An 18610-nucleotide genomic window follows, 5' to 3' on the forward strand; every position below is an offset into this window, starting at 1 on the left:
TTTTGTGTATCCCCATTTTACAGATAGGCAAACTGAGGCACAGAGAGGCTAAAGAGCTTGCCCACGACCATATAGCCAGTCAGCATCAGAGCCAGGGTTCAAACCCAGCTTCGGGCCATCTCCAGGTCTCTACTCTTAGTGCCTCACGCATGATTAACCCAGAACCATACTCAGTTATCTCAGAGCAGCTGGCTTCTCTCAGATTAACCTTATCTATGGACAGGAAACAGGCCAAGGGGATAAGACTCAAGGTCAGAGATTGATCTCTGTCTTCCAGATACATCCCAAATCTTTCCACTCATCTCCACCTCCAGTGCTCCCATTCTAGTCCGTGTGTCACCGTCATCTCTGCCTGGATCACTGCAACAGGCCCTACTGGCTTCCTTCCTTCTGCTCTCCCTCCATCCCCTGCAATCCATCCTCCTCCTCAACCCCCTCCGGTGGCTTCCTGCTTCTGCTGCTGCTCAGTCGCTCAGTCGTGTCTGACTCTCTGCGGCCCCATGGACTGTAACCTGCCAGGCTCCTCTGTCCTTGGAATTTTCCGAGCAAGAATACTGGAGTGGGTTGCCATTTCCTCCTCCCAGGGATCTTCCAACCCAGCGATCAAACCCAACCAGGGATCTAAGCTGTGTCTCTTGTGTCTCCTGAATTGGCAGGTGGATTCTTTACCATTAGTGCCTCCCGGGAAGCCTGTTCCAATGACTTTTTAGAGAATTCTTACTATGGCTTACAAGGCCCCCAGCTTCCTGTTCATCTCCCCAGTAGCACTTTGCCACATGCTCCTGCTCATTCTCCTCTGTCCACAGTGGCTTTCTTTCCACCTGGGCTTTTATGCCTCAGTCTTGCATTTGTTTTTCTCTCTGCCTGGACCACTTTTCTTGAGGCTTTTCTCTTGGCTTCCGGTCATTTAACTCATTTGTCTTCTTCTCAGGAAGGTTTTCCAACTGTGATGTCTAAAGCAGTCCTTCACAGCCCTTAACATTCTCTGAAATGACCTTGTTTATGTGACTGTACATTTACTGTCTATTTTTCCCCCACCTAGAAGGCAGAGACTGTCTTGGTCACCATCATATCCCAGTCTGTGTCAGACTGAGTGCTCAAAGAATATTTGAAGAGTGAAGGACAAGATAAAGATTATTGGGCAGTGTTGGCATTTGGCTTCTGTTTAGCCATCCAGAGACCCGAGACTTACCTTGAAGTTGCTGGAAAATGGATCCTTGAAAAGTTGTGCACTCGGGGTGGGGGGATGTATATCCCATAGACTATAGCCCACCAGGCTCCTCTGTCCATGGGATTCTCCGGGCAAGAATATTGGAGTGGGTTGCCATTTCCTTCTCCAGAGGATCTTCCCAACCCAGGAATCAAACCTGGGTCTCCTGCATTGCAGGCAGGCTCTTTACTGACTGAGCTATGAGGGAAGCCCCATATACCCCCATAACTTTCTCCAAAGACATATAAGTCATGGCTGGAAAAAATGGGGAACTTTTCAAACCCACACCAGCGGGGATTGCAGGTCTAGAACATGGGCCACCAGGTTCTGGCTGTGTGGATTCATGTAGAGGGATTTGTCAGCATTCCCTCTATAGGGAGGAGGGAGATGTGTGGGTGTCCTTCGGGCTGCAGATGCAAAGGGCACCCACTAGGCTGAATGCAGGGGTTGTGGGCCTCTTGCCAGTGCCTCCTAACCAGATGGCAGCCAGGGAGGGGTGTAGGTGGCTGCTCCAGCCTGGGAGTAGGTGGCTCCAGGGTATCCCCCAGGTTGGTATCACAAGGGAGGCAAGGGAAGCCCTCTGTCCTCCAGTCTCTCCAGCCTTCCCTGGAGAGAATCCTTCCACCACCTAAGCGACAGAGGGTATTCCCACTTCAGGGCAAACTTTACAATGGAGTTTCTTCCTGAATGTCAAAACTGCTCCTGGCTAGTCCTATTCTCCCTTTTGTGGATAGATAACTTGTCTGCCAGCTACTGTACTAAGTACTCTATGGGAATTGTCTCCTTATTCCTCACAGCAGCCTTTGAAATAGGTTTTTTTTTTTCTGGTTCTGTTACACAGCTTGTGGGATCCTACCTCCCTGCTTGATGAGGGACTGAACCCAGGCCCTTGGCGGTGAAAGCACAGAGTCGTAACCACTGGACTATCAGGGAATTCCCATGAAGTAGGTTCTTTTATTATTCCCATTTCTTAGATGAGAAAACTGAGGCCAACCAGGTTTATTTACCTAAAACCACATAACCAGTATATGGCAGAGCCCACATTTGAACTAGTCAGTTTCTATGGCACATATATGCTAAACTTCCCCTAAATGATCTATATCTTCACAAGACTAATATTATTTTCCACTTCACAGAGACCTGCAGAGAGAGGTTAAGTAATTTGCCCAAGTTCCCGCAGCTGGGAGGTGGTCTTATCATAGCATGTGAACTGACTCTGCAACTTAAAAAAAAAATATTTCTTTCTTTCTTTGGCTGTGATGGGTCTTAGGGTCTTAGTTGTGGCATGTGGGATCTAGTTCCCTAACCAGGAATTGAGCCTGTGTCTGCTGCGTTGGGAGCTCGGAGTCTTAGCCCCTGGGACACCAGGGAAGTCCCTGACCCTGCAGCTTTTAGTAATGCTCAGGATGGTTTGCTTTCCATGGAATGTTATTCACCTGATCCTGTGGGTGAGAATCCTGGGGTTCAGAGAGGGGGAGTGACTGGCCCAGAGTGACACCAGCTACAATTCATGCCCCCTGAACCTAAGTCCAGTGTTCTTTCCACCACATGGAGCTGCTGTCACCGGTTGCTCTCCCAGAGTTTCGGCTCTGAAGGCCTGAGTCTAATTCTCCAGCCCTCACCACGTGGCACTAGGTGGAGCAGGGCTCCTTAGGGAAACTCACTGTAGCTCTGGCTTAGATCATCAAGGAAAAAGCAGACCAGATGGCCTTTATCCCTCCTGTCCCACCCCAACGCAGCTCCCAGGAAGCCCCTGCCTCACCCAGCAGGGCCCACCTCAGCCAGAATTCCCTGCATGGAGCTCTAGCGCAGACCATTCAGCCAGGGTACCAGATGGTCAGATGAGGGGTTCTCCTGGGACTCCCCAAACATGTAGGAGAAAGAGAAAGGGATCCCCCGGCCCCGTGTCCCAGGCTTTCCAGGCAGGCCAGCTTCATGGGCGTGCTACCTGTGCAGTCGCATGGTCTGATAGTTAGAAGGTCCCCACTCTTGGTTGACTCCTCTGCTGTCCCTGTCTTGAATTCTTAATAACTTTTGAGCAAGGACTCCACAAATGATGTGGCAGATCCTGTGGCCAGGAAGCAGCCCAGCTGCTTGAAAGTGGGCCTCCCTACCATTTCCCACCTCCTACAGAAACCCCGTGTTGGGGTGGAATGACTGGCTTCTCCTTTTTTTTCTGGGGTCCTTACTGAAGGCTCAGGCCGCTCCAGTTCTTGTGGCTAGTTCCTGGCCTGGCTTCAGCCCCGTCAGCCATGTGTGACGGGTGAGGGTTTGGGAGGCATTTGCAGCACAGTTAGTGGCAAATTCCAGCTGGACCCACAGAAGCCAGAAGGACCTCAGCAGTCATGTGCTTCAGCCCTCCCACTGTAGAGGAACCTGAGACCCAGAGAGGGAAAGAAACCTGTTTAGATTAACAGTGACTCTTCTCTTACTGTCTGCACCCTGCTGAGGGCAGGCAACCAGTGAAGAGAAGGAACACTCATTTAGCATTGGTCTGGGCCTTGGGAGTCTTCTATCATCTTCCATGCCCAGTCGAACTGGGGCAGAAAGTTCCCTTAAAATGACCAAAAAAAAAAAAGAGGGACAAGATTTTTAAAAAGAAAGAAAAAATTAAAACCCAAATCTGACTTCCCAGCAGAGCATCTTGGCAGGACACATTTGGAATGCCCTGCCAGGCTTCTCAGGGGGTGCAGTGGTAAAGAATCCACCTGCCAATGCAGGAGACTCAGGAGATGGGGCTTTGATCCTTAAGTCAGGAAGATCCCCTGGAGTAGGAAATGGCAACTCACTCCAGTATTCTTGTGTGAAGAATCCCATGGACAGAGGAGCCTGGCGGGCTACAGTCCATGGGGTAGCAAAGAGTTGGGCACAAGTGAGCAACTGAACACACACTCAGGCCCTGGCTGCCACACCTGCTGTGTCCTCACCTTGGCCCAGACCCAGTGCGGAGGACTTTCCAACACTGAGCTCAATTAATCTACCCAACAAACCTGTCAGATGCTATTTTTTTGTTGTTGTTACTGTTATTTTTTTTGGCTGGGCCACTTGGCAGAGAGGATGCTAGCTCCCAGATCAGGGATTGAACCCATGCTCCCTGCAGTGGAAGAAAGGAATCTTAACCACTGGACAGCCAGGGAAGTCCCAGATGCTATTTTTGTTTCCACTTTGCAGATGTAGAAATTCAGACTCAGAAAAGGTAAAGTGCCTCTCCTGGTATTTCGTAGGCAGTGCTTTTAAAATTCACTTATCAGATGAGATAATGCCTGAGATGTGTTGAATACAATGTTAAGTGCATAGTAAATGCTCAAAAAACAAACGTTGACAATGTAGGATCAAGACTCAGATTCAGACCTATCCAATTCCAGCCCCCTCTGCTCTATTCCAAGGATCTAGGTTCTCCTAGTGTCCCAGCCCTGCTCAGTTCAACCTTGATTGATTTGAACTTGGCTAGCCAGAGTTTGGGCTTCCCTGGTTGCTCAGTGGTGAAGAATCTGCCTGCCAATGCAGGAGACATGCATTTGATCCCTTGGTTGGGAAGATTCTTTGGAGAAGGAAATGGCAATCCATTCCAGTATTCTTGCCTGGGAAATCCCATGGACAGAGGAGCCTGGCAGGCTACAGTCCATGGGGTCACAAAGAGTGGGACGACTTAGCGACTAAACACCACCACCACCCAGAGCTCACAATTGGGTTGATTTTTTCCCCCTGATTTTCCTACTCAAAATAGTGAAACAAAAAAACAAAAAGCAAATCCACAGGAAACAGAACAGGATTCAGAATTTAGTCTATGAAGGCAATTTCTCAGGAATATTCTCTACTTAATACCCACTCCAGCCAGCTATCTGCACCTTTCTGTCCTCAAGCCTAGACAGGGGGTGACACATCATAGATGCTTAAAAACAGCTTGTGGAGGAAGGAAGAAGGAAGTAAAGAAGCTCTCTGCTGGACCTTTTTTTTCCCCAAAGAAAGATTCAGTTGTATTGTATTTATGAGGTATTCTTTGCTAAAGAGGAAAGCATTCCTAACACATTTTGGGATTTTTAATTTTAAACATCAAGGATCTATAGGTTAGGGATATACAGGTTAATCAGGAATTCAGTTAGAAAGATGGGTCACTGGTTGTGGGTACTTGTTCATTGCTCAGTCGTGTCTGACTCTTTGCAACCCCACGGACTGCAGCACGCCAGGCTTCCCCTTGTCTTTCACTATCTCCTGAAGTTTGCTCAGGCTTATGTCCATTGAGTCAGTGACACCATCTAAAAATTTCATCCTCTGTTGCCCTCTCCTCCTCTTGACTTCAGTCTTTCCCAGCATCAGGGTCTTTTCTAATGAGTCAGCTCTTCACATCAGGTGGCCAAAGTATTGGAGCTTCAGCTTTAGCATCAGTTCTTCCAGTGGATATTCAGGGTTGATTTCCTTTAGGATTGACTGGTTTGATCTCCTTGCAGTCCAAGGGACTCTCAAGAATCTTCTCCAACACCTCAGTTCAACAGCATCAATTCTTTAGCACTCAGCCTTCTTTATGGTCAACTCTGGTTACTTGAAGTCCAGCGTAATATCACAGCACCCAGAAGCCTCCATTATACTAATATGCATGGTGCCCCACAGGCGTGGCTCAGAAGAAGGCACAGTCAGCTTCTCCTTGGCCTTCTGTTAACCATAAGAAGCCAGGCAAGCCTGGAGAACGTTGGGGTCTGAGAACAGCCAAAGTTTATGGTGAAGCTGGGAGGCTACATCCATCTCTCTTCACTCCCTACACTGCCCTAGCTAGTATTCCTGGCCAGTCCCACTCCCTTTGTCAGTTTGAGCTTCTGGGCAGAGGCTGGTAGGACAGCTGGCCCCAGTGCTGGCTCCTGCTCAGCCACTGGCATTTCAGAACCTCAGGACAGATGCTGGGTTACCGCGTAGCGCCTGGGTGGGCTGGGATTGGCTGATTTGGTTCAAGGATCACTGCAGGGCTCCAAAGCCCAGATATCCCCAAGTGCCGGGCAGGAAACATACATGCAAGAAGCTTCCAGGTTGGCACTGTACTGAACTGCAAAGCTGGGGTCTACCCAGCTCTAACTGGTGGTTTCCAGACAGGATTGAACACAGTATTACTAGATGTGGTAGTTTCTCAGAGAAGCTGGGCATCCAGATTTCTCTCTTTGCTCTTGTGTTAGTTTTCTGCTGTACTGCAAAATGAATCAGCCGCATATATATATATATACACCCTCTTCCTTGGATTTCCTCCCATTGAGGTAACCACAGAGCATTGAGTAGAGGTCCCTATGCTCTACAGTACGTTTTCACTAGTTATTAATTCTTCTTCCTTTTTTTTCTTTCCTTCTTTCCCCCCCCCTTCCTTTTTTCTCTTTCTTTCTTTTCTTTCTTCTCCTCTTCCTCCTCCTTCTTTTTAAATGATAAGCACACAAGGGCTTCTATTGACAATCCCTGTGATAAGGAACTGAGGAGGAAAAGGCTGAGGACAAGATAATCTTCCAGAGCTGGGAGGGACCACAGAATCAATCTCACTGAGAATAAACAAGTGGCCCGTGGACACATCCTCTCATTCCTCCATCCTTTGGTCATCAGCTTTGGTCATCAGGAGTCAAGCCCTGGGACATCATCTAGTCTTAGTTGGCCCCTGTTCCAACCACTGTCCCTCCAGGAGATGGAGCTGGTCACATTCCCAGCAAGAGCCTCTTTCTCCAGGTTGACCCTTCAAAAGACACCTCAGTGAGTATGAAGGATGAGTTCTAGCTAGTAAGATGTCAGTGAAATAACATAACCCAAGTCCTCTTTTCCAAGGAGATTTTGCTGTTTAGAGACTTGAGGTGAATTCTTGTAAGTGAAGAATTCTATCCTAATTTATTTAAATTATTCTCTGGGAGTTCCCTGGTTGCCTATTGGTTTGGCTTCTGGGTTTTCACTGCTGTGGCTCAGGTTCAATCCCCGGTCAGGAAACTGAGATCCTGTAAACCATGGGGCCAAAAAAAAACCAAAAAAGGTACCCTCTGATGCCAAATGTGACCTCTTAAAAAGGATAACAGTAATAAAACATTTATTTATTCCTTAGTATAAGCAAGGCACTTTTTATATATTGGATATAACTTTTGTAACAACCCTTTGGGCTAAGTATTTATGTATATTTTTCCAGAGTATATGGTAGCTAAAGATGGCCACAAATTGATTGTCACTTCTCTCTTGGCGGGGTGGGCCTATCTTCCCCCAGTTGAATCTGGTGACCAGCTATGGATTGGGGTTCCCATGACTCCCACTTCAGAGGTTAATCGATTGCTACAATAACTTACAGAGCCCAGGGAAACATTTTCTTACATTTGCTGGTTTATTGTAGAGGATATTATAAGATACAGGGCTTCCCTGGTGGTTTGGTGGTAAAGAATCTGCCTGCCAATGCAGGAGATGCGAATTCGATCCCTGATCCGGGAAGATCACACATGTCTCGGAGCAACTAAGCCTGTGTACCAGAATTATTGAGCCTGTGTTCTAGAGCCTGGGAGCTGCAACTATTGAAGCCTGCTCACCCTCTAGCCTGTGCTTGGAAACAAGAGAAGCTATTGCAATGAGAAGCCCATGCACTACAACTAGAGAGTAGCCCCCACTCTCCACAGCTAGAGAAAAGTCTGAGGAGCAACGAAGACCCAGCCTAGCCAAAAATTTAGCCAAAATTAAATACATAAAACTATAAAGGATATTTTAAGATACAGATGAATGGCTAGGATGAAGAGGTACGTAGGGTGAGGTCCAAAAGGGTCCTGAGTACAGGAGCTTCTGTTCCCATGGAATTAGGATGTACCCTCTCCTGCCATGTGGATGTGTTCACCAACCCAGAACTTCTGCCAGCCATGCACTTTTAGGGTTTCTGTGGAGGCTTCACACATAGGCCTGAGTGATCACTAACTCAGTCTCCAGCTCCTCTCCTCTTCCCAGAGTTTGAGGGATGGGGCTGAAAGTTTCAAGCTTCTAATCATGGCCTGGTCTTTCTGGTGATCTGCTCCAATCCTTCAGTTATCCAAGAGTACACCAATCACTGCCCATTAGAACAAGATACTCCTATTGCCCAGGAAATTCCAAGAGATTTAGTAGCTCTGTGCAGGAACCAGGGTCAAAGACCAAACATTAGAACAAAACATGCTCCCAAGTGCCCTTATCATTTAGGAAATTACAAACGTTTCAGGAGCTCTGTGCCAGAAATGGGGCAGAGACCAACACATGTATTTTTTTAAGTCGTTATTTCACAAGTTGTACTGTTGTCTAAGAATGGAGAAGGCTGACAAGCAGTCTTTGCCACAACAAATATTATAATCCATAGATAAGGAAATCAAGGCCCAGATAGTTTAACTAATTGCTTAAGGCCTCATTAGAAGCAGCAAAGCTAGAATTCCAACATGGCCTATAATTGACATTCAATTTTTACTTCTCTTATTTAAAAAAAAAATTGTTTTATCATCACTTTCAAAAAGCACTTCTGAAACTGCTTCCCTGGTGGCTCAGATGGTAGAGAATCTGCCTGTAATGCGGGAGACTTGGGTTCAGTCCCTGGATCAGGAAGATTCACTGGAGAAGGGGATGGTAACCCACTCAGTAATCTTGCCTGGAGGATCCCATGAACAGAGGAGCCTGGCAGGGTACAGTCCATGGGGTCGCAAAGCACTAAACACAACTGAGAGACTAACACTCTGACTTTCTGAAATCGTGCAACTCAGACTGGGACTTGAACCCACAGGCTGGGACGCAAACCCAGCCGAAATCCAGATTGGGACTTGAACCAACGGTCTTTTAACTGAGATTGTACACCTGGTCTCAGGACTTAATGAAGCTCAGGTTCTTTGATGTCTTCTCACAGGAAGAATCCAGTGAGAGACAAAGTGATAGGTAAGAAGTGGATTTATTTAGAGAAACACACTCCATAGATAGAATGTGGGCCATCTGAGGAGAGAGAGGCACCAGGGTAGGGTTGTCAGTTTATATAGGGGTGGGTGATTTCATAGGCTAATGAGAGAGAGGAGTATTACAGCTATTTTGGGGAAAGCGAAAGTGTAGTCACTCAGTTGTGTCCCGCTCTTTACGACCCCATGAACTGTAGCCTGCCAGGCTCCTCTGTCCATGGAATTATTCAGGCAAGAATACTAGAGTGGGTTGCCACTCCCTTCTCCAGGGGATCTTCCTGATCCAGGGATCAAACCCAGGTCCCCCACATTACAGGCGGATTCTTTACCATCTGAGTCACCAGAGAAGTGGTGGAGATTTCCAGGAATTGGGCCACCACCCACTTTTTGAGCTTTGGAACTGTTACGGCGCCTGTGGGTATGTCATCACTTGCTGATGTGTTATAGTGATCATACACAGAAGCTCAAGGTCGAGTGGAAGTCCACTCATCTGCCACCTTGGACCTTGTTGTTCAGTCACTCAGTTGTGTCCGACTCCTTGTGACCCCATAGACTGAAGCGAGCCAGGCTTGCCTGTCCTTTACCATCTCCCAGAGCTTGCTTAAACTCATGTCCATTGGGTCGGTGATACCATCCAGCCATCTCATCCTCTGTTGCCCCCTTCTCTTCCTGCCCTCAATCTTTCCTGGAATCGGGATCTTTTCCAGTGAGTTGGCTATTTGCAACAGGTGGCCAAGTATTGGAGCTTCAGCTTCAGCATCAGTCCCTCCAGTGAATATTCAGGGTCGATTTCCTTTAGGATTGACTGGTTTGATCTCCTTGCTGTCCAAGGGCTCTCAAGAGTCTTCTTCAGCACCGCGATTCGAAAGCATCAGCTCTTCAGTTCTCAACCTTCTTTATGGTCCAACTCTCACACCTGTACATGACTACTGGAAAAACCATAGCTTTGACTATACAGACCTTTGTTGGCAAAGTGATATCTCTGTTTTTTTAATATACTGTCTAGGTTGATCATAGATTTTCTTCCAAGGAGCAAGCAAGCGTCTTTTAATTTCATGGCTGCAGTCACTGCAGTGATTTTGAAGCCAAAGAAAATAAAATCTTCCACTGTTTCCACTTTTTCCCCATCTATTTGCCAGGAAGTGATAGGACCAGATACCATGATCTTAGTTTTTTGAATGTTGAGTTTTAAGGCAGCTTTTTCACTCTCCTCTTTTCACCCTCATCAAGAGGCTCTTTAGTTCCTCTTTGCTTTCTGCCATTAGAGTGGTATCTTGGACCTATTTGGTTTTAATCACTTTATGCCATTGGCTTCCCAATCGGCATAGTGATAAAGAATCTGCCTGCCAATGCAGGAGAAACAAGAGATGTGGGTTTGATCCCTGGGTTAGGAACCCACTTCAGTATTCTTGCTTGGGAAAATACCATGGAGAGAGGAGCCTGGCAGGTTACGGTCCATGGGGTCGCAAAGAGTCGGACATGACTGAGTGACTAAGTACACACACAGCTTATGTCAGGTCTTAGGCTGCTGCTGTGAAGTCGCTTCAGTTGTGTTCAACTCTTTGACTCTATGGACTAGCCTGCCAGGCTCCTCTATTCATAGGATTCTCCAGGCAAGAATACAGCCCTCCTCCAGGGGATTTTCCCTACCTAGGGATTGAACCCATATCTCTTAAGTCTCCTGCACTGGCAGGTGGGTTCTTTATCACTGGCACCACCTGGGAAGCCCTATCCTCAGGCTATGTCATTCTTTTTTTTTTTTTTTTAATTTACTTGACTGCATTGGGCAGCACATGGGATCTTCATTGCGTCACATGGGATCTTTTGTTGTGGAGCATGGATTCTCTAGTTGAAGCACAGGCTTCAGTGGTTGTGGCACTTGGGCTTAGTTGCTCCGCAGCATGTCAGATCTCAGCTCCCCAACCAGTGAGTGAAGCTGAGTCCCCTGCATTTCAAGGCAGATTCTTAACCACTGAGCCACCAGGGAAGTCCCTATGTCATTCTTGTAAAGGTTGTGACCTGACCCCTTCCCTCCTGTCTCAGTTCTGCTGTAGTCTTTCTTATTTTTATTATTTCTTCCAGTTTTATTGAAATATAATTGACACACAGCACTTTGTAAGTTTAAGGTGTATAGCAGAATGAAATGATTACCACAAAAAGTTTAGCAAACATCTGTCATCTTACATAGATACAAAATAAAAGAAACAGAAAAAAAAAGTTTCTTTCCTTGTGATGAAAACTCTTAGGATTTACTCTTCTAACAACTTTCATAGATAACATGCAGTAGTATTAATTATATTTATTATACTGTACATTACATGCCTAATACTGATTCATCTTATAACTAGAAGTTTGTACCTTTTGACTAATTTCATCAAACTCCCCCACCTCTGGTAACTACAAATCTGATCTCTTTTTCTATGATTTGGTTTGTTGGTTTTTTGAAGTATAATTGACCTACAACATTTTATTACTTCCTAGTATACAATACTGTGATTTGATATTTCTCTACATTTCAGCTGGTAGCTCAGCTGTTAAAGAATTTGCCTGCAGTACAGGAGACCACAGTTCGATTCCTGGGTCAGGAAGATCTCCTGCAGAAGGGACAGGCTACCCACTCCAGTATTCAGGAGCTTCCCTGGTGGCAAAGATCATAAAGAATCCGCAGTGTGGCAGACCTGGGTTTGATCCTTGGGTTGGGAAGATCCCCTGGAGAAGAGAATGTCAACCCACTCCAGTATTCTTGCCTGAACAACTCCCATGGACAAAGGAACCTGATGGACTACAGTCCATGGGGTTGCAGAGTCAGACACGACTGAGCAACTAAGCACCCAAACATTTCAAAATGATCGCTATGATATATCTAGTTACCATCTTTCACCATACAAAGATATTATATCATTACTGACTGTATACCCCACGCTGTACATTCCATACTCATGATTCATTTATTTTGTAACTGGAAGTTTGTACCTCTCAGTCTCCCTCAACTATTTTTTTCATCTCCCCACTCTACTCCTCTGGCATCCACCTGTTAGTTCTTTGTATCTATGACTCTGTTTACATTTTGTTATGGTGGTGGTGTTTGTTTTTTAAGATTTCAAAAATAATTGAAATCATTGTCTTTGTCTGACTTATCTCATTTAGTATAATATCCTCTGGGTCCATCTATATTGTCCCAAATGGCAAGATTTCATTCTTTTTTTTTATGACTGAAAAATAGTTAATTGTCTATAATCAGCCACTCTATAAAAATTATATATATATACAGGCTTCCCTACTGGCTCAGATGTTAAAGAGTCCACCTGCAATGCAGGAGACCTGGGTTTGATCCCTAGGTTGGGAAAATCTGGAAAAGGGAATGGCAACTTACTCCAGTAACACACATATATGCACACCACATCTTATCCATTCATCTATCACTGAGCACTTAGGTTGCTTCTATACCTTGGCTATTGTAAGTATAAAAATAATTGTAAGTTTAAAGCCCCAAAACGAAACAGGACTTCCCTGGTGGTCCAGTAGGTAAGACTCCGGGCTTCCACTGCAGGGAGCACAGGTTCCATCCCTGTTTGGGGAAGAGTACTGCATCCTGCGTGGTGTAGCCAAAAACAACAACAACAAAACAATTAGTCATGCATCTTGTTTTAAAAAAGCCAGTCCTGGGACTTCCCTGGTGGTCCAGTGACTGGGACTCCACCCTTCCAATGCAGGGGACCTGGATTGGCGTCCTGGTTAGGAAACTAAATCCCACAGACCACAACTAAAGATCCCACATGCCACAGCTAAGATCAGAGATCCTGCATGCCGCAACTAAGACCAGGTGCAGCCAAATAAATTTTTTTTTTTTCTAAAGAAAATCCAGTGGTAATAAAAAGCTCATATGAAAAGCCAGCAGTCCTTTGTCCTAGCTTTGCCCACCTCCAGCTCGCTGTGTTGGCTACATTTATCTCTTTTAAGCTGTTTCTTTTGGCATTTATCTCAGTACTTTAAGATAATGTGCTTATATTGTTATTTCATGATTTAAAAGCTAAAAGCAGTAATTATTGACAAAAGATTTAGCTTTCTTACTGCTGCACCTTGAAGTCCCTTCCTCCCCTTTTAAAATGAAGTTATGTCACAATACAGCCCATAGAGTTAAATAATCAGTATGGACATTATTGAGTATGCAAATATCATTCACTGCTGTGCTTACTAGTTTACTATGATTACCTTTCCTTTTATGTAAATCTTGTTTGTTTTTCCTGTGATTAATAATGGCCATATTTTCCCATTTGCTTTGTTACATGCATACTTATCCAAATGCTCCAACAGATCTGTCAATAATTATTCCAAATGCTTAGACAAGTCAGATAACCTCTTAGTTTTATTTCTCCCTGGAGCCTTTCCTTTGATAGTGCTCCATATTCTTGCTCCAACTGAACTGGCCACATTCTGGTCAGCTGCCCAGCTGTCATTTGAAAACCTCTTGGTTGTTCTTCTGAGATTGATTCTTGGTTTTCTGCTTTCTAGATGCTCTACTTTCCACTTCCTTGCTTTACAGCTCTATTTTGCTGAAACATATTCTCCAGTGACTTTCTGAGAAAGGTAAAACAGGATGCAAATTTATTTACCCTTTATTTATCTGAGAATATTTTTATTTCAGCCTCATACTTGATTGAAAGTTTGGTTGCACATGAAATCTAGGTTGAAAAGTTTCACTCAAAAATTATGAAAGCAAAAAAAAAAAAAAAAAAAAAAAAATGAGGGCATTGGAGATTCCCTGACTGCCCAGTGGTTAAAACTTCGCACTTCCGTGCTCGCTTCGGCAGCACATATACTAAAAAAAACTTCGCACTTCCACTTGGAGGGGTTGGGATGTTGTACATCCCACATGCTGTGTGGTGCAGTCAAAAAATTAATCAACTTTTTAAAAATATAAAAAATTATGAAAACATTGATGTGTTATCTTCTAGCCTGCAGTGATGTCAAGAAACGTGACATCCCTGCCCCCCAACATCTCAGAAAATCTTTAGGGTTTGCTCTTTATTTCCAGTGTGCAGTTGTTAAAATTCAATTCACTGGTTCAAATATGGAAATTCATGTCTTTGTTTTGCAAACTTTTCTTGAGTTATTTCTTTGATAATATCCCTTTTTCTCTACTCCACCACTTCCTGTCCCTGCCCATTTTCTCTGTTCTCTATTTCTGGAATTCCTGTTAGTCAGATGTTGTAGCTGAGCTGAAACTTAATTTTCTTATTTCTTCTTTCCATCTCTTTGTCGATGAAGCTGCTGAGCCCTAACCACTGGGAAGCCAGGGAATTCCCTCCATCTCTTTGTCTTTTTGTTCAGCTTTCCAGGAGATTCTGTTAACTATCTTTAACTCTTCTTTTGATTTATTTTTATTTTTTTATTTTTTATTTTTTTTTGATCATAATTCTCTGGAATTTAATTATTATCTATATAGAGATGACATCATTGTTTTTACCTGCCATCCTTGTCTGTCTCTCTTTGTGCTAAGTAGCTTCAGTCACGCCGGACTTTTTGTGAGTCCATGGATTGTAGCCCACCAGACTCCTCTGTCCATGGGATTCTTCAGGTAAGAATACTGGAGTGGTTTCCATTTCCTTCTCCAGGGGATCTTCCCCACCCAGGGATCGAACCTGCGTCTCCTGTGTCGGCAGGCAGATTCTTTACCGCTGAGCCACTGGGGAAGCCCTTGATTTATTTTTAAATTTGGCAATCATACTTTTAATTTTTAGGTGCTAGTTTTCTTTTTGTCCATTTTCCAAAGAATTCTCTTTCTGGCTTTATAGTTGTGATATCTGCTTTATTTAATTTCCCTTCTCTTGGGAATCCCCTGGTGGTTCAGTGGTTAGGACTCTGAACTTCCACTGCAGGGGGCCTGGTTTCTACCCCTGGGCATCCCACAAGCCAAGCCAGGTGGCACGTACCAACCGCCGCCCCCCCCCCCCCCAATACACACACACACAAAATATTCCCCTTCTCTCTAAAGAACTCCTTTTAACAGTTCTTTGAAGGCAAGTCTACCGGCAACAGAGTCCCTCAATTTTTGTCTGAGAAAGTATTTCTCCTTCACTTTTGAAGGATCATTTTACAGAATACAGAATTCTAGGTTTAACACTTAAAATATTTCACTCAACTCTGTTTATGCTTGCATAGTTTCAGAGAAGTCAGATGTGCAGTACACCCTTGAACAACATGGCTTTGAACTGTGAAGGCTGATATACAATGGATTTTTTTCAGCAGTAAATACTACAACACTACATGATCTGCAGTTGGTTGAATCTGTAGATGAGAACTGTGGGTACAGAGGGCCAACTATAAATTATATAGAAATTTTCAAGTATGTTGAGGGTCAGAACCTCTAACTCCCATATTGTTCAAGGGTCAACTGTGAATCTTTTTTTTTTTTTTTTTGCCACACCTATTGGCTTTCAGGACCTTGGTTCCCCAACCAGGAATTGAACCCAGGTCTGGGCAATGAAAGTGGAGTCCTAACCACTGGACTGAAGGGAAGTCCTGGGAATTCTCTGTAATTATTTTTTTGGGGGGGGGTGCGGATGGAGGAGGAAGGCAGGTTTTTAATTTTTTGTTATTTTAAAATATTTATTTATTTTTGGTTGCACCGAGTCTTCGTTGCTGCACGTGGGGTCTCTCTAGCTGTGGTGAACAGGGGCCACTCCTCGTTGCGGTGCGTGGGCTTCTCATTGTAGTGGCCTCTCTAGTTTCACAGCACAGGCTCCAGACACGTGGTCTTCAGTACCTGGGGCACATATGCTCTATGGTTGTGGCTTGATGTCTCTAGAGATCGGGCTCAGTAGTTGTGGCGCTGAGGCTTTGTTGTTCCACAGCATGTGGAATCTTCCCAAATCAGAGATTGAATCTGTGTCCCCTGCATTGGAAAGCAGATTCCTATCCACTGTACCACTGGGGAAGTCCTGTAATTCTTAATCATTGCTTCTCTGTAAGTACAGTGTTTTCTCCCTCTGGCTTCTTTCAGGATTTTTTCCTTGATTTTTTTGTATTTTTGAAAATGGTATGACTTGGTGTCAGATTTTTTGTCATTTATCCTGCTTGGGGTTCTCTGAACTTCCTGGATCAGTCATTAGTTAATTCAGTTCAGTTCAGTTGCTCAGTCGTGTCTGACTCTTTGCGACTCCATGGACTGCAGTGACGCCAGGCTTCACTGTGTTATCATCAACTCCTGGAGCTTGCTCAAACTCATGTCTGACGAGTCAGTGAGGCCATCCAACCAACTCATCCTCTGTCATCCCCTTCTCCTCAGAGGATTAGTTAATTAGGTGCCTAAAATTAATTTTGGGGAAATTTTGTCATTATTGCTTCAAATATTTTTCTGTTCCTTTCTCTCTTCTTGTTCTGATATTCCTATTCTGTGTACATTATTACTTTTGGTTTTCTACAGTTCTTGGAATTTCTTTTTTTTTCTTTTTAGTTTTTTTTTTTTTCTTTTCAGTTTTGGAGGTTTCTATTGAGATATCCTAAAGCTCAGAGATTCTTTGCTAAGTTGTATCTAATCTATACTGTGTGTTTGTTTTCATTGCTATGTTGTGTCCAACTTTTGCAACCCCATGGACTGTACCCCACCAGGCTCCTGTGTCTATGGGATTTCCCAGGCAAGAATACTAGAGTGGGTTGTCATTTCCTTCTCCAGGGGATCTTCCCAACCCAGGGATCAAACCCAAGTCTTCTGCATGGCAGTGAATTCTTTACCTCAGCCACCTGGGAAACCTGTATGGGGGGTCCCTATACAGTATAGGCCTGTCAAAAGCATTCTGCACCTCTCTTAAAGTGTTTTTTTTCTTCTTTAATCTTTAGCATTTCTTTTTGGTTCTTTCTTAGAATTTCCATCTCTCTGCTTACATTGCCCATCTAGTTCTTCCTGCAGGTTGTCTGCTTTATCTGTGAGAGCCCTTAGCATTTTAACCGTAGTTGTTTAAAATTCCTGCTCTGATAATTCTAACTCCCCTGCCATATCCGAGTCTAGCTCTGATGCTCTGTCTCTCCAAACTGTATTTTTCTGCCTGTTAGCTATGTTATATTTTACAAAGACTCTGTGGTTGTACGGGGTCTTCATTGTTGTGTGAGGGCTTTCTTTAGTTGGGGCAAGCGGAGGCTACTCTCTAGCTGTGGTGGCTGCTCTTGTGTAGCGTGGGCTCTAGAGCACACAGGCTTCAGTACTTGCAGCATGTGGGCTCAGTAGTTGTAGCACTCCGGCTTAGTGGCGCCACGGTATGTGGGATCGTCACTCCAAATCACAGGGATCAAACCTGCCAATGTCCCCTGCATTGGCAGATGGATTTTTAATCACTAGACCACCAGGGAAGCCCCCTTACAATTCTTTTTTTTTTTTGATAGCCAGACGTAATGTACTAGGTAAAAGGAATTGCTGTAAGCAGGCCTTTAGTAATGAGGCTGCAGGGTATAAGGGGAGGGGAGGTGTTCTGTAGTCCTATGATTGGATCACATACTCTCAGTGAGCCTGTGCGCTTCTGGACTGTGGACGCCTCTGTTTCTCAGCTCTCTCTCCAGTCCCCCTTACGTGGGACACAGTGGATAGAGTGGGATGAAGTTGTGTGTTTCCCTTCCCTCAGGTCTCTTAGGCTCTGATAAAATCCCAGTAGGTTAGGCTCTGGTTAAATTTTAAGTGTCTCCCCAGGGCACATCTTTGTTAGCAAGAACAGAATGCTCTAGTAATTTCAGAATGGTTCTTTTTACCCTTCTCTGCTGGAAGCATGATGGATTTTTTTCTGATGTTTACTATAAGAACTTGGTAGAACTTCAGGTAAAACCCACAAAGTCTCAAAGTCTGTCCCCTTCCCCCAAAAGGACTGGGCTCCTTGGTGTTTTTCTCCCTCCGATTTGTCTGCACTGGACCTCCAGAAATTCATCAATTACACTTTAGGGCCCCTTACTCTGGCAGTGACTCCCACAGAGGTTTCTGCTTGTGGCTTTCTGCTCTGTGTTTGTCTCTCTCTCCAATCTGAGGAGCAGGGGTGTGCCTTATAGTCTGACTTATCTTACGCATTTTAGAAGAATTGACTTTTTGGTTTGTTACAACTTTGTACTTGTTAGGATGGAGTGGCCACTTCCAAGCTTCTTACATGCTGTACTCTAGGAAACACATCAATTAAATCTCTTTTCTTTTTTTCAATTTCATTTTTAATGGAAGAATATCCACGTGGATGAATCACGTGCCTATTCCTCTCCCCTCCCACCCCACCTCTCAGGAAACATAAAGTATTTGGAGGACAGGGTATCTGCCTTCTTCCTTCTTCCTGGCTACATTATCTCTGGCCTTCCTCCATATCTACTGAAAAATTTTTCATTGTACCACAGCAGTGAATTACCAAATTTGGACCTATAATATTGAACTACATCTAGCACATGTACCTATATAATTAGATTATTTGACTGGTCTGATTCCCCCACTAGGTTGGAGACCATGATCTAGAAGTGGCCCTGCCCCAGTAGAGGGACGTCATTC

Source organism: Cervus elaphus, chromosome 4 (genome assembly GCF_910594005.1).
Source record: "Cervus elaphus chromosome 4, mCerEla1.1, whole genome shotgun sequence".
Lineage (NCBI taxonomy): Eukaryota > Metazoa > Chordata > Mammalia > Artiodactyla > Cervidae > Cervus > Cervus elaphus.